Below are 17,548 nucleotides of genomic sequence, written 5' to 3' on the forward strand. Positions count from 1 at the left end.
TACCAAGACAACATGAAACGGCATCCATGGCAATCCAGATCCAGTTTTTGGCTGAGATCTGTTCTTGACGAGGAAACAGACAATGAGATGAGCAATGTGACCACACTAACTCAGTTTAATTACAATAATTGCATAGTCATTTGTCAGTGTTACAACTGAACTCAAGGACCTGTCCAAAAAGGTGTGCTTGCTTTCTCACTGTAGGTTGTCCATCAATGTACAATGTGCGATCCATACACAAGGTTCTTCTGGATGCCTTCACCTACGAGCATGTGCAAAGTGACCTCTCCTCCTCTCTCTTCTTGCCTTCCTCTCTTCCTCCTCACACTGTCCATCTTATTTCCCCCATGCTAAATATAGCGCTATGGATCTTTGGGTCACTGTCATTTACTTTGATCCTTTCTTTAGTGGAAGTTAAGACTTTATACAGCATGGATGGTAGAATCACACATTGGTGGCATGCTTGCCGATGTTAAAATTGATTCCAGTGTTGACATGTCAGTAATATTAAAAAAAAGAATACATTTCCATCAAGGTCTTGCCCCAGCACCAAAACCTGCTGACACCATTTTTTAACAGTTCCAGAGGTCTCTTGACCTGCATGGAATTCTTCTCTGCAGAAACATTATGCAAAGGTAAAAGCTTACCTTTCAGTGTGTGTGTTATTATAGGATCAAAGGCAAATAACTGCCTTAGCTGCAGTGAGGTGTCAAAAAGAGAAAAATAAGGAAGGGGAAAATGCTTTACATTGAAGGAGCGTTCTGAGATCTCAGACTCCTAAATGGAGGCTGTGCAGATGTAATTTTGGAAATGATGATGAATCATACAGTATTGTGTATACAGTATTCACCATGGAATATCCCTCTTGGTAGAATCTCTATCAAAGAAAATGGAAGAAGCAGCCACGGCATATTGTGTAGCTAATGCGCTTGCTGCTTTTTAAAATGGAAAATAAACACTGGTGCAAATGTAAAATGGCTGAATGAAACAATGGTTAGAGTAGTGAACCTGAGGTCCTCCGTATAGTGGTAGACACTAGTTCAGTCAATGGTGATGGATGCTGGGGTAGTGGTTCTTGTCAGAAATTGTAAATTCTACTTTTTTTTCTGGACCACAGCTCTCAGAATTCTCCAGAAAGCACGGCCATCGCCTTCTCAAGCTTTTGTTCATAAACCTCTAAAACAAGTGGTTCCCAGTTTGGGGTCCCCACATTTTCTTGGACTAAAATGCCCAGAAGTGTTCACCAACAGCTGTGCTGGCCGGGATTTCTGTGAGTTGTAGTCGAGGAAGAGGAACATCTAGGGACCCAAGCTTGGGAAGTACTGATCTAGAAGGTCTGAGTTAATTGAGCTTAATGGATCCCAACACAAGCAGTTTCCCTTACAAATGGGTTCTAATAAAGTCCTCTAATAAAGCAAAATGGAGTTCTATGCAAATTGCTTGGCAGATTCTAATTCAAAAAAACAACCATTTGGGATCACTAGTGCTTCTGAGAGCTTTCAAAGAAAATGACTGATTAAAAGCAAATGCTGGTCAGTTCTGTGGTGATTACTCACAGGTCAGTGGATGTAGGGTTGCATCCTTAAGGAGCCATAGGATTTGGACTGGAAATTTCAAAATTTAGCAATTCATTTAACCTGTACTGTTCCCAAGAGCTCATAAAAACACTGAAGAAGAAACCTTCTGCATTGTTTATTATTTCTCAGCAGCCAGGTTGCCCTTACCATTAACCTTACTCAGATCATACAATAATTTATCATATCCTGTGTTGTTCAGGTGTTGCTTTTCTTTATTAACTGGCTGGAAAAATGCATGGAAATACTCTCCAATTCCCTTTAATGATCAATTCCAATGCCATGCCTTGGAAATAACTATAAAAAATGCAAAAAGAAAAACCAAAAAAAATCTCTCCCTTACATTTAGGGTTGTCAGATGTGTTAATTTTATTATAAACATTACGGTGTGTGTGTATAGGATGAAACAAATAAAAATATGGGGAAATAACCCAAATTTATCAGGAATTACCTGTGTAAGAATATACACATAAATGCAATATCTTTAAAATGACAAACCTCGTTGCTAAATAAGGCTATACAGCAAAACAAAAGAGAAGTCTGATGGGTAATATAACATTTTGTTTTACTTCTTGTCAGGTGTGTGACTATGAACTGTATTATTTTTCCTTATTGGCAATCATAGTTGCTATCAGGCAGTTAATATAAAAGCCTGCTTAATGGCAACAATTATCACTTGTGGGGGGAAGGAATGTAGCCATTGCTTCCTGGTAAATTAAGTAAACAAAGATTAGGATATATAAAGAGCTGGTGATTTCTCACATTCTCATCAGAGGAGAAAGAGCAGCAAGTGACACAATAACAGATGGTCCCTAGAGCAACAGAAAGATAAGGATGAGATTCCAAAATGTAAACAAATGTATTTCACAGAGGCTTTTATTTATCACCTAGCTAAATAGGTGAACTCCTTTAGAAATAGTTTGCTGTGTATCTTAATATGTCTAGAGCTAAGTGATGCTTTTTATTTTTAAATGGTATATTCTAGAGATGTATTCTCTCTACCCTTTTGGGTTACATGGCCCTGTATTTTACAATTTTATGAAAAATAGGAACAATAAAACTTGTAAAACTATAAGGTTTGGACTTGCTTCGAATTACTGCAACAAGGAAAATACTTATACTTGATACCCAGATGAATTTTGAAATGTTTGCCAATGATTGTTGGATTTCATTCCAGTATTAACCCTTTACTATGACAAACTGAGAAAACTTTCAGCTGTAAATGAAGAGGCTTCCGTTATTTGCCGTGTCAGTCTGCCTATAGGTTGGCTTGTAAGGGAGATCATACAGAGTGCCTCCAAGTGAAGTGGGACAAGGTTAATAAGAGGATGGCGAGATCCTGAAAAATTTCTGTTTAAGGCCTCTAAAAATACCCTAGAATTCCCATAATTTTTGAAAGTAACTAGTTGTTAGTCATTCCACTTAGGAGTTCCTTCTTGCACTTGAAAAGTACTTTTATAACTGCTGATTACAAAGAAATGCATCATTTATAACTATAGATGGTATTCAGCAGTTTGGCTCCTTGTCCCCTCTGGTGGGCACCCACTCAGAAGTAGCGCCCAAAGGAGGTGGGGCAGAGAAGCTGGGACACTGCTTTGTGGGTGCCTGCTGGAGGGGCAGGATGCTAACCACTGAACACCTGTTGCGGGGGTAAACAAGCCAGGATGGATTGGTTACGACTTGAAACCAGCTAGTTCCAACCTCTGCTGTTTTCCTGATGAGAGCCACTTGTCTCCCCACTTTGCCATTGTTATGGATAATAAAAACAATAACCCACATTATGTGTGTCTCATCTTCAGGCCCCTCACATCATACAGAATTATGGCAATTTAAAAAGTTGCTTGTACCTTTGGGTTCCCAGATGTTTACAGATGTTTCTCCTGTGTACAGATGGTGCTTACTTTGACTACCTGAAGAATCCAGACTTGAAGAAGGAGAACAAATGAGATGCTGAACTGCAATGTGAAATAGTCATTTCCAGCATTGCAGCCAGGCAGCCATTCCATTTCTGCTTCCCTGGTTTCCATTTCCTCTAACAGTGAAGCAGGATTGTGTGGCCACTGAGCAAAGCTGAACCACTCCTGGTCTAATTTTTATTTTTATTTTTATTTTTATTTTTTAAAAAAATACTTATTTGAATTCTACACACACACATATATGCATATATACATATGGGCTATCAAATAATTCAGTCACACACACACACCATCTGATTTAGGCCAGTTTAGACTAATCCTAATCTGAATTGCACTGGTCTGAATCTGTTAGAATATATAATTGTGCAACCCAGCATGTTTATATGTATAGATGTTTATAAAATAATGATTAAGATTGTTAACCAATCAGATTCTGGCTAGTGCTAGCCAATGAGTGTTTGAAGGGGTGAACTGCTTGATAGAAGATGAAGGGACAGTTTGCATGAGGCTTATTTTCTGCTTGTTCTGTTTGCCTGTTAACATGAAGTTTTTCTGTTGAGAAATAGTGTTTTTCAGATATGCCATCTGCCATTAGTATGTTACAAAAGGATGCTACTATGGAACCATTATAAGTCTGTCAAGCAGAAATCTATACAGTACCAAGTAAAATGTTCAAGTTCTGTTAGTTTATCAACATGTTATACACTAAACATTCTTAAAGTGTTAGCAAAATATTATTTCGACTATTAGCACGCACAAGTTCATATATGTGTATACGAAGGGAGAATCTACCATGCTTCCTCGAAAATAAGATAGGGTCTTATGTTAATTGTTGCTCAAAAAAACACATTACGGCTTATTTTCAGGGGATTTTTTTTCATGTACAGCAATCTATGTTTATTCAAATACAGTCATGTCATCTTCTGGTTGTTGCACAATGGCGGAGCACGGACTTTTACTTAACTAGGGCTTATTTTGGGAGTAGGACTTATATTACGAGCATCCTGAAAAATCAGATCAGGGCTTATTTTCAGGTTAGGTCTTATTTTCAGGGAAACAGGGTATTCATGATGTGTGCGTGTTTTTATACTCACTCACATTTGATCTACCGTTATGTGTAAACTCTCAGAAATCCCAACTGAATCAGGCTCAAATCAGACCACAGCAGTTGAAACTGATCTGATGATCCATAGAGCAAAAGAAAACCAACCAGGCCATGTTGCAAAAGATCAGGGATGGGGAGGATTGACAGGTTAGCATCATCCAGTGCCCTGAGATTTCAAGGTCAAAACCTAAGATAGTGATAGCTCATCATGAAGTTATGGGGAGGCTTCCTGTGCAAGCGAGGGCTGGGAGGGAAGCAAGTACAACATACACACACAAACCTGTTTGTATGGAGCCAGCGGGCCCTGAGGCCATCTGGGAAGGAGTGGACTTTGGGTGCCCAGACTTTAAAGTCACCTCACAGACACACACACATACATACACAGAGAGAGACAGACAGAACAAAAAAGAATTGTCTCCTTGGCTGGAGACTGAGAAGAGCATAGCACACACGGTGTAAGCGTGCACATACTGTATGTCACAGGCTTTACAACCATTCAGGAAACACACACACATTCTAAGTCTTTCAACACATTCAAACCGACTTATGTCTGATAAAAAACATTCTGGACCTACCTTCCTGAATCTGTAAAGCCTAATTCTCTCTGGATGGGGTTACTATTTCTGTATTTCATACAAACATGCACACACACACAAATGCTGGAGCCGCTGCCGAGCAAGGCTTCGGCAGTATGGCTCGCCCTTTGCCTCCCCCCATGGATAGCGCAGCACCCTAAGGTCCCACGATAGTTGCTGGAAGAGAGGGGGAACACCAAGTTATTTAAGTGGTGTTCCCCCCTCTAGCCACCCTTTTCTTTTTTTGACACCCACCCATTGCAAAATCAGGTGAGCTAACAGCCCATCAGACCTCCCAGCGCTGCAGATTGTGCGATTACAGTGCTTGGGGAGAAAGATGCACTAGGCCACTACCGGACCAAAATTCATCAAGTAAATATGGTTCAAGGTCCGGGGGTGGTCAAATTGCAGCCGGCCAGGTTCTTGCTGTCTTTAAGACCACAAGAACCTGGGGCTGGGGACTCGTCCGTTTGTTGATTAAGGGGTACTTGGAGACCTCTGCGATTTACCTGTTTCCACACTATGACAGCCCCCCCCCCTTTGCCAAAGGATGGCAAATTTGAATTACAATCAATAAAGTGTGGCCCATGTTTAACCCATACTATTTATTTCGCGTCTTTATTCTGGGTTTGGGAGGGCAACGGCCATCTTTAAAAGTATTTCTAAATATTTGTATGGCACAACAGTGAAAAAAAATCCATGAAAAGGAGGGAAAGGAAATCTCTGACCTAGGATTGGGGTGAAACAGTGCCATCAACCACTGCTTGACTTCCGGTGCATAGGCAAAGCTCCCACCAGTTTCCTCTAGCTGTCTCTCTCCTTTTTTCCCTACTGGGAACTGTGCAATTTACTAAAATTTGCTCAACAAAGATGTTTGTTGAAGAGGGAAGGAATATCCTTGTTAGTAGTTTCCCTGCCCCAGTGGAGGGAGGGGGGAGCCAATGTGCTGCAAAAATGAAAGCCAGCATGAGGCATAAAAATAGTGAAGAACAAATAAGGGGCGGGGACAGAGAAAAGAGTATTTGGATGTGTGGCACATCCATGCAAAAGGCTCAAGACATCCATTGCACATTCACACACACACACAGGCATGCAATCAATTAGATTCTAAAGTGTAATGCAAAATGTAACCTGCAGCTCCCTAAAAGAAAAGAAGAAAAATTCTCCCATGCATATCCACCCTACTGAAACTGAAAGTGATGTAAATAGCAATCTAACAGATTAACACTCTTCCCTCAGTGTGCCAAGGTGTAAAATGGTCACAGACCATGGCACAAGTGAATACATCTGACCAATCTGAGCCCTCGCAGGGGATCTGTGATTGGGGTTACCAGCATGGGCTATTCGATGGTACTTGAACTGTTGGTTTCCTTTTCCTTTAGACATCCTGGTTCTGTTAAAGCACTATGTTCACTTTTCATCAAATGTTTTGAGGTTTGCTTTTTTAAAAAATTCAGCTTTCCTTATCAACCTGAACTTGAAGCATATCTATAATGCATTCCCTGTACATAGAGATCTAGTAGTCAAAGGAAAAGATTCCAGTCCAATATTCTTCTTGATTTCCTTTATTCCGATGTTTGGTGCACAATTTCTTTTTGAAGGGTGGTGTTCAATCAGGTGAGCACCCCACCTGCTACCTGAGATGATACTGATTGCTCTGAAGTGGTGCAACAAGAGTGAAATTAAGTTTGTATAGTGTAGTGGAATTTAGGGGAAATCCATCATTAGCTTACAGAGCGATGTTGCTTTAGGACTAGCTCAGCCTTCCTGTGTAGCCCACCAATTGCCTATTTAACTTGTACACTTGTAGTTAAATAGATGACTACAGAGACACCATAAATCTTCAGTGCTTTTTCCTCCAAAGCAGATTTACTCTATAAAGGCTATTGCTTAGGGAAGAGGATGACAAAAGCCCTATATTTTTCTTATCTCCAGATACAGAACAAGAAGCATTGCGATGCTTCCGGGGAAGTTTCATATGATTTTATACTACAAGCACTACAAACTCAGACAGCATGAACAACCTGCCCAGGAGTCTCCAGGAAAGGTTTTGCCTCACTGCCAACACATCTGTCTTTCCCCAGTCTGGCATCCTCTAGCTGGGTGGGATTTCAACTCTCATTGTCCTTACTTGGCTTGTAGCCCCACAGATATCTGGAGAGTGTTAAATGGGGGGGGGGGAAGAGAGATGGTACTGTATAGATTTGCCAGCAAATCTACCCTTTCCTGGTTCTTTAAAAAAAAAACTTAATGGAAAAAGAAAGGATGGATCTCCAAGGATCTTCATTCCTTTGAAAGTTAATCGTACCAGCATAAAGAAAATAAATAAGGAAAGAAAATAAAAGGGGAAAATAGAATAAAATAAATGCAAGAACGAGGAGGAGAGGAAGGGAAAGGGGTCTGGCAGTGACAATTTATGGTCCCGTCTCCATCAAAGCAGGCCAGAGGCTCATCTGTATGCGATGCTGATTTCTCCCTCTGGGCCCTTGCTGAACAAATTTCAGCTGAAACTCATAAATAAGGCCTCTCCCTGCACCAGTTAAAGTTTTATTCATTGCTCATTTTGTGATATGCTGGATTTCTTTTTTTAAAAAAGTCCCTTTAGATTTATCTTTTATCTGAAATGTTAAAGATTAAAGCTTCAAATCACCGACCCACCCCAAGAATAAATAATATGGGGGCTTAATCTCAGATAGAGCTTCTTGTGGATCAGCTCTTCAGCTATATGGAAACTCAATATCAGACAGCTGTTAATGAGTTTATATTATTGAAATTCCTAGGTCAAGAAAATTGGTCTCTTTTGTCCTCCTGGCTCCTGGATCTCAGTTTGGCACTTGAGTGTTATGATGTTCCACAGAGACTGTGTTTATTTTATCATATTCCTTTCCAAGAGGAGTGTTGAAGAGCGGCTTTGGGCATCTGTTTGTTTCCAAAGAAACAAAGAGAACAGGGGGAGTTGGCAACCTCTTTGAAACAACATGATTTTAACCTGAAAGAAACATGGAGTTCTCATCCCCTGCATGCCCAGTCCTCCTGGTCAGCTACAAAAACATTGAACTGTCATCTAGAGTTTGGGAAACCTTTTTTTTTTTTTTTTTAAACTACGAGTCCCAAAATCTGTCATGATGGCCAAGAAGTAACTTGTCCAAGATTTGCCATCTCTTCTGTTGGCTGCATTCCAAACTCCTCCAGTGTCAGCCACCACCTCAAGTTCATGAGGGATTGCTACCTGAATGCCCCAACAAGATTTTCTAACAATTTAACACTGGGAGAGGAACGCATGGAAAATATCATCAGACTGTTTTTGGGTAATTCCAAAACCAAGTTACTTTATTGTTCATGAATGATTATTTTATTTCAGTTATGGCTTTTGTCTTAGTCATAGAATCCATCATTTTTAAACCTTTTCTTTAATTGTTCTATTGTTTTTCCTGCCGATTTACCATCCTATGTCATATCACTGGGATCAAAATCTATCTGATTCCTAACTCTTTTATGGAATTGGTATATGAGTACTCCATGCCAGGTTTGACCTTTCTGGAGGATCACACTTCCAACTTCCACATCGTACCTGTTTGATAATTACATTTTGCCAAACCAATCAGCTGCATTACTTAGTACAAAAGGCTGTAGCTCTGGGGTAGAACGGCCTTGCATATGTATGCACTCAATCCATGGCATCTCCAGGTATGACTGGCAAATAAATTTCTCTGAACAGCTACTGACATTCATTTTGCTGCTGACAATTGTCTCGCTGGATATAACACAACTTGGTGTGTTTCCACCTCTGAATTGCCCGTGGTTGTAAAGGCAGATAAGATTGGATTGATTATGAGATAGACATGGAATATGGAAGGAGGTAAAGAAGGCAGCTGGGCAGCTGCTGGAAGGTAATGGAGAAAAACCAAGTAGCTGAGAGAATAACAAATAGGAATGAATGAAACCCCCACTTTTTGTTTTGTCGTTCATATCCCACATGTGATATTTTGTAAACCTCAGTTTTTACCACCCACCCACCCATCTGGTTTAGGAAGAAATTTGCAGATTTTAGCGATGTTTTTAAAGGAACCGAAGAGCTTTCTCAACACTCTGCAATGCCTAAATTTAGAAAGTGCCAGTTACTTCCCAGTTTGGAAAAGGCCGTGTTAAAGGATCCCATTAGAAGGAAAACTGGGGACTCTTATTCAGCACCACAAACATGGCTGACCAGTCAGGGAGTCTGGCTCAGATTTTGAAGAATGAAGCACTCAGGAGTCTCTGCCTACACTGGTGAAGTCTCTCAGTTACACCATATTCCACATCTTGTACAGGTTTGTTTTTTTGTTTTTTTGCCTCAGGTTATTTCCATCAAATTTATGAATTTACTAAAAAAAATTGAAACCATCAGAAGTCTCACTCCCCACACTACAGAAAAAGATAAACAGAAAAGGAAAGATAAAAGAATGCAGAAGAATAATGAGTGTTAAAGAGAAAGAAGAAAAAAAGAGAAAGCAGCAGACACTCCAGTCAGCCTTTACCAGGTGAAGAGCTAAGTAATACTGAAATTCAAAAACAGAAACAACAGGCAGAGGAATTCCAAGAGCGTTACCGTCAGAACATCAGAAACAGATTGCTTTGTGATCTTGGGTAGATTAGGTTTTGAATTATTTATATTTGGTTCACAGTTATATTTGTTATTTACATCATTAGGGATCTAAATGATAAAGAAATCCTCCACGTGTAGCTCAGTGAGGTGCTGAGACCTGTTTCCTTGACGTTCGCTGATAATTCTCATTTAATATTCGCTGATAACTATGCTCCAGGTTTTAGTATGTGCACTGTAAAAGGTAAAGGTAAAGGTTCCCCTTGACAATTTTTGTCCAGCCATGTCCGACTCTAGGGGGCGGTGCTCATCCCCGTTTCCAAGCCATAGAGCCAGCGTTTTTTTTTGTCCGAAGACAATCTTCCATGGTCACATGGCCAGTGCGACTTAGACACGTAACGCTGTTACCTTCCCACCGAGGTGGTCCCTATTTATCTATTTGCATTTGCATGCTTTTGAACCGCTAGGTTGGCGGGAGCTGGGACAAGCGACGGGCGCTCACTCTGTTGCGTGGATTCGATCTTACGACTGCTTGGTCTTCTGACCCTGCAGCACAGGCTTCTGCAGTTTAGCCCGCAGCGCCACCACGTCCTTTATGTGCACTGTAGAAACTATTTAAGATACTGGACTCTAGCCACAAAACAGAAAATAGACTGGAACCTAGTGGTGTATCCTGGAAATGTTTTCTGACGCTCAGTGGTTGGACAGTAGCAAAACCTAAATTTCTCTCTTTCCCCCCCTAAATTAGGCTGCTGAACGCATGATAGCTTGGAGGTTGGGGACAACAACTCCAGGTGCACGTGTGAAAGAATCTGTATGACAGCTGTCTGGGAACAGGTTTCTAGTCTGATAATGTGCTCAGAGGCACCCTTATCTTTCAGTTCTACAGCTGCCTTCCAGAGATGTTGTGTTGAGCTGGGCTCCAGTTGGGGTCCTGGTAAAAAACAAAGTAGGCCCCACAAGTATCATGCCTGCCTGCTGGTGCTTTACAGTCCCGTAGTTCTCATCATGAAATAAAACTTCAATTTCCAGGAAAAAAGACTGTTAAACCAGTTAAAATCTGTAGTGTATCACTGCACGGCACCCTTATTTTATCCGACTTTAACTTTTCCATTCCTCCCTGCTAATCCTCAGGTCTCTGCTTCTAGCCACTGAAAAGTTGGAGATTATCTGTAATTGGACAAAGGACGAAAGCCACAGAGAAATGGGGTTTAATATGTCACACAATTAAGAATTTTCTTTGATGCTGTCTCTCCCTGACCCTCCTCCTCCTTTCTCTTAACAGAGATCCATTTCCTCTTCATTTTTAATTAATTAGGCCTGCTAATGAAATTGTTGGCACATTTCTATGCAGACCTGGGACAAAAAAGGTCTGGTTATCATGGCAATATTTGGAAATTAAACCAATAAATAATAGATGTGTGTTCCTAATGAACTAATTTGAAATGGGGGAAGAGGCTTAAAACCCGAAAGGAAATAAAAAAGGAGAAGAAAGGAGAAGTTTTGCCGCTGTTCAAGAAAGCAATTAGCACCTGTTCCGAGAAAGAATTAAGGTGGCAAATGCATAATCAATTTGTTTTATTAGTCAACTTGAGAGAGATACTTAATATTTATTGGTTTATTGTTCGTTGATCAGAATTCCTCTCCCCACCCCCACTTCTGGAAGCTTCCCCTGTGAAACCAACTCTGTTTCAAGAACAAAATTTATTAAGGCATAAATTTGTAATGGTCCAAGTCTCTACACAGATGGAATATATATTGCTAATGTAATTTTCCAAACCAGTGACGAGCACGTCTCCTGGAGATTTTTATGGCTAAGTAATACAGTCTAATATATCGCCGAACAGCAAAATATATTAAATATGTATATGAAACACATCAAGAAAAAAAAAGGATGACAGATTGTCCTTTCGTTCTGTTATATATGGTAGCGGGGGGGGGGGGCAGGAAGGGAGCTGTCCAATCCGTCAAAGAGAAAGTTGTTTGGTTCAGATGTCTGGCTGTGGAATGATCATCTCTGTCATTTGACATGCTTAGGCAGTCTCCCACATGTCATCCTATTGCCTCCTAAAGGACACCATTCATACATTGAGAATGTTGAGTTCTCTAGTACTTACCTCTAGGGCTGCTGGACGCAGGAAAAAAAATCTCATATATGCATTAGAATTGGAGAACTCCTTATGAAACCCTTTGCGTTCCCTTTTGTAAGAACAACCATCACCTGAGCAGGAAATTATGGTAACCAGCACCTCTGATCAGAAAATGTACAGACCAGATGATGACTCCATCAGCTGTAGTAGCCTATCACCCTCACTGAGACATGATAATGTTGGCATGGCAAGACAGGAAATGGGTGCCAGTTTACCTGGGCAACAGGGATCTACTGTCTATTCCTTCTAGAAGTGATGCGGCAGCCTGGTTGCTAGGCGATTGGTAAACACATCAGAGGAATCCCATGAGACATGAGGGAGAAAATGGGGATCACAAAGAAGTGGTTGTGGCATGTCAATATGCCCAGCAGCAAAATGGAGAGGAGTCGTCAGGCAGAGGATTTGACCATGCTTTCCCCCAACAATCACAGTTGGCATGCAAGAACAAGCCAACTGTCCGGGCTACAGACAGGAATGGAGTTGTATCTGGGACATGAGAAAAGGCAAGGCAAACTGTTGATGAGGAAATACAACTTTGGATCACATCACTCTTGGGAAAGGTTTAGGCCTTAAGACTTTTCTTCAGCCCCTTCCAGACTTTAGGTATTCCTGACACTCATGGAAGAATGCCTGGTTTGGGGACAACAGATGGCAGTGGGCTATTAGAGCCAACTGATTTGGGGCCCTGCATTTCAGAGGCTGACTAGGCCTGGAAAATGGTTTCCATGCAGGCCTTCTATGGGGTCATATGAGGACCAGGCCATTTCAGTGTGAGCCCTCCATTACCCCCTCAATGTTTGGGGAGAGGTGCAAAAAAACTTACTTTATTTTATTTTATTTTATTGAAAAGTTCATACAGGATAATTTTATTGAGGGTTAGCTTCAGGCTGAGGTGAGCCCCCTCCCTCCCCCAGAGATGAGGCCTAGGGCAGTGGTTCTTAACCTTGGGTTACTCAGGTGTTTTTGAACTGCAACTCCCAGAAACCTCAGCCAGCACAGCTGGTGGTGATGGCTTCTGGGAGTTGCAGTCCAAAAACACCTGAGTAACCCAAGGTTAAGAACCACTGGCCTAGGGCAAATGGCCCTGCTGCTTCCCACCCCTCCAATAGGGTCTGCTTGAGTAGCGGCAACAGAGGATTCTCCAGTCATCTTCATTTTTCACAGCTAGCACAGCAGGACTGCAGTTGGGTTGTGGGCTGCATTGGGGTTGGTTTTGCTTAGGGCCAAACTTGGGGGGGGGGGGAAATAATGTTCTGGCCTATAACTCCCAGGAGCTAGCTACACTGACTGTTAGATTCTGGGAGTCCAAAAGAAACATGTTTCTGAGATCTGACCAAGGAGAACAGAAACCCACCTGCTGTGCTAACATTCCACAGGAGGCAAAGAGCCCAATGAGAGACCAAGTGAGTTCTCTCCTGGTGCCAGTTTTTTTTTTTTTTTTTTTGGGCCCTGATCACTGTACTGTCAGGCCAGGGAGTGCTTCTAGACCTGTAGATTCATTTTATTTTTACATAAAATAGTGAATTGGACATTTTAAGTTAAAGTTGTATTTTCTTAAAAAGCAGATACGTTCAAAACCACACAGCCCTCACAAATACAACTGCCACCACAGACATGCTTGGCATCTCCTTGGTGGAGTGACAAGCCCACACTACACAAGTGCTACATATTTACATAGAGCTCCTGTTGCAACCCCCGCCCCCCCCAAGGAAGACCCTTAGGAAAAGGGGAATCACGTCTCTGTAGCCACCACAACCCTGGGTGCAGGAGGAGCCGCCTGTGGCATGGCCTTCCGGTTCCACTCCACAGACATGTGCTCAAACCGTTCTGTGTAGAAACCATTGAAGTCCAACCTGTAGATGATGTTGATCATGCTGTGCTCATAGTCACTGGTGCTGTAGATGCTCAGCTTATCCAGAAGTTCCAGGAGATGGGCTGAGAAATTGCTGTCAAACTTGTTGATTGTTGCCTCAAAGCCAGAGGTGCCATGCAGGGAGTCTGCGTGCTCTGCTAAGAGCTTACTAGGCAGAAGCTTCCTCGTAGATTCCTCCTCAAGCTCCTGCTCTGTAGGTGGACCCTTCATTATCCCGTGCGCCACTGACAACCATCCCCAGTTCATTATCCAGCTTCATGCTGTGAGAGAATTGCTGCATACAGTTGCTGAACATGACACAGACAGACATCACTTTGGAGAAGATCTTCAGCAGCTCTGGGTTGGTGAGCATGCAGTCCTTCAAGCAGTTGTCAAGGAAGCTGGTGTGATGACTCAAGACATCGTCAATGTTGGAGGCTGATTTGAGATTCTTTTCCAGCAGGTGCCAGGTGGGCTCCATCACTTCAAACATCCTGTAGTACTGGATGTTCTGCACAAAGTTCAGCATCCTCTGGCGGAGAGTGAACACCCCCACAAACCATTTCGAAGAGCGCAACGAGCTCTGCTTGGCCGCCTTGCTGCTGATCCAAACACTGCACAGCTGGCGCTCCACGTGTTTGCAATAGAACATGTGCTGGAAGAGCATCTGGTAGCGCATCAAGGCCTTCCTGTTAATGATGAGAGCAAGGGGCCACTTAACGAGGTAATCAAAGGAAAAGGCTTCTAGGCCGCTGAGAGAGAGAGCTCCGTGGGATCCGCATTGATGTTCGCCTTCTCTTGCTTTGTTTCAATGGCCAGAACCCGCAAGAGCTGCGTGATGAGGTCATGAGGCATCAGGTCAATCTTTAAGTCATCTTTAAATGGGTCTGTGTTTGCCGTGCTCATTCGCAACGCCAGCTCAAGTAGAGCCTCCAGTTGAGTGGGAATGATATCGTCCACCGGCTTCTTCAGCTCTTCTTCTGTAAGGTCCATGAAATAGACATAAAAGTCACCCTGGTGCATCAGGAAGTAATGCTTGATTGACCTGAGGTGAGCCACGAGCTCCTTCTCCTCCAAGAGGAAATCCAGCAGGACTTTGCTCGCATAGTTGTAGGCCTTGTCGATCTGCTCATGTATTCCCACTCCTTCAGGGTGTAGATGACCTCTTTTGCCACAGGGCAGGTGACGTCATGGGCACACTCCCTGACCACATTTAAATACTTCCCTGTGCTGAGGATCTTGTCTGCAACCTTCTGGAGGAAAGATGGAATCTGTTGTTGAACACCTGTGTATCGCTGATCCCAGCACTTATCGTTGTAACCCTCCTGGATTTTTTCCTTCTGGAACTCATGCTCTTCCACCATGAATTCACTGTAGGGATCATTGATGATACCTCTATACATCCACTTCTCCAGGATCTCAAAGTAGGGGATGCTGGCAGCCTTGGTCAAGTAGAGACACAGCTCCTGGGCTTGGTTGTCCCCTGTGTAGTTGAACGTCTTGTCATGGAGCAGGCCAAGGGTAGACCCTCCTGTGCACTCACCTTTGTCAACAGAAGTAGTGAGGGACGCTAGTATATCCATAGTCTGCATGGTGGGCTGGATGTAGAACCAGAGCTTCTGCAGGGACAAGAGGCCTTGGCGCTGGAGGTGCTCCAGCTGGGTGACGAGAATCATGTACTCCTTGATGAGGGTTCTCATGGCTGCCGCCAAACCGTGATTCACCTGCCCGTATTCAAAAGAAGACTTCTCCTGTATGAACCTGGTTACGATGGAGTAACTTGCAGCAACTGGAAGGGTCCCAGTGACCAGCTCTTTCACTGACATATCCAGGTTGGGTTCGACTAAAAAGGTCTGGTTCTCTTGGCCCACAAGTGGCTGGGCTATGATATATCTGCCGTCGCCTCCAATCAAAACATACAGCAAGTCCTCCACCACTGCAGACTCTTGGGCTGCCAATGGTAATGTTCCTATAGGCATGATAGTATCTGTGCTCAAACTGGAGCTGGTGAGAAAATCCCCAACCAGAGCCGGCCTCTCGTACGCCCAAAATTTTTCTTATTCTGCTTCTCTCTGAGAGCCTTTCGCACAAGTTCAAGAGGCTGCTGTTTGCCAGAGGTGGTCGTGACCGTGCCCAGCTGCAATAGCGCTATATTACTTCCAGTCCAACCTCAAGGCTAATTCATCCAAGCTGTTCTTCTTCATGTATTTCTGTTCCCATTTATTTTAAAATGTATGATCAGCTGTAACAATCTGTACTCTTTTCATTTCTCATTACGTGATCATAGCCTTCCAGCTTTCTGCCTCTTATGTATGTAGTTTATGATATATTGATCCTTAGTACTATCCATGAATAATAGTCATACTAAAAATATTGCCAAAAACAGAAGAAAAGAGGAAAAAAGGCACAGTTTCTGCCCTTCTTTTCTAGCAGAGGCATCACACAGAAATGTCAGCAGTCATAACAAGGTGGCGACAAAAAACACCGCATAATAAGGGAAGGGAAGCAACACCTAGGAATACAACATGGTTCAATGTTTTAGAGACTCTGGAAGCCAGTCTTTGTAGCTTATTACCTGATGCTGTAGCAAAAGGCCAGGTAAAGATAGCAGGGGGTGATGCTAATCAGAACTTGGGAGTTTGCTGTGAGAGAGTCTGCATCTTCTTCTAAACCCTGAGCCTCAGAAACGAGTTTAGCACTGTGTGACACTTCAGACTTTTTTTACAGCACAACTGTCTGACACCCAGCAAGTAACATGTCTGCAATATAAGTATTCCAAGCAAAGGGACACGCTTCTAATGGTTCGGCATGATAATAAGCCACCTACATTCACTGAGGGACAACTTGACCTGTCTAAGGATACACAAGAGCCAGCATGCAAGACGTTCAGCCCAATTAAGACTGTCATCATCCCAAGGTTCAGTTTCTTATGTTAAACAGTCAAGTGAAAGGAAAAGAACAAGTTTCTAGGCATGCTAAAATTCATTTCTCAGGCTAGAATCCCACAGTTCCTCAATGAGAGGAAGCTTATGGTACTGTATCTGAAGTTCTATTCTGCTCTTACAAGAAGCAGTGTGAAATACATTGCTGAGAGGTCACAGCTGGCCTGAGAGGTCACAGCTGGCCCTAGGCTTCATAGTTGAGCTAGGATTTGAGCCCACATCTTTTCAGTGATAGCTCCTGTACTCAGGGTCAATCCAGACTGGCTGTTTCAGGTGTGGGGTGTTGAGGTTGGAGGGAGGAGTGGTGTGCCATTTGGCATGCTCCTCCTATCTGGACAGCAAATGACCTCTTGTAGCCTAATCAGCTGTCAATTAAGTACTTCCCCTGATTGGTCAGAGGAAGTGGAATTATTACATCACTCCTTCTGTTGTGCCCTTTCATTTTCTCTCTTCCCTCATTCTGCCCCCACTTTCCTTCACACTCTCCCTCATAATGTGAAGCCACAATGACAGTTGGAAACAGGTTGCTGGAGGCTGCTATCTCGGAGCTAAACAATGAGAATGCAAAAAAGAATGCATGCCCTACCATTGGGTCAGAAAGATGCACATCAGCTCTTAAAGGGGAAGGATGGATCAATCTAAGTAGAAAAACTTGCAGACCAGGTCTTTTTTAAAATCCAAGCCACATCCTCAGAGATTGATATATCATATCTATATGCCAGTGGGTACACCCTGTGAGAGTTAGTTTGGAAGAGAAGATCACAGAGTAAACCACAAAACATGAAAACAAGCACCGAAGACAAAATAATATATTACTTAAAGTTCCTGATTTGAGGGAGGGAGCTCCTTTCT

General features: G+C 42.6%; 1 pseudogene; it reads right to left on the reverse strand.

The window, feature by feature from the left end:
* Window positions 1-13,634: 13,634 nt before the first annotated feature.
* Window positions 13,635-16,039, reverse strand: LOC110071760 (gamma-tubulin complex component 2 pseudogene; annotated as a pseudogene).
* Window positions 16,040-17,548: the final 1,509 nt, after the last annotated feature.

This window comes from Pogona vitticeps, chromosome 2 (genome assembly GCF_051106095.1).
Source record: "Pogona vitticeps strain Pit_001003342236 chromosome 2, PviZW2.1, whole genome shotgun sequence".
In the NCBI taxonomy this organism is placed as follows: domain Eukaryota; kingdom Metazoa; phylum Chordata; class Lepidosauria; order Squamata; family Agamidae; genus Pogona; species Pogona vitticeps.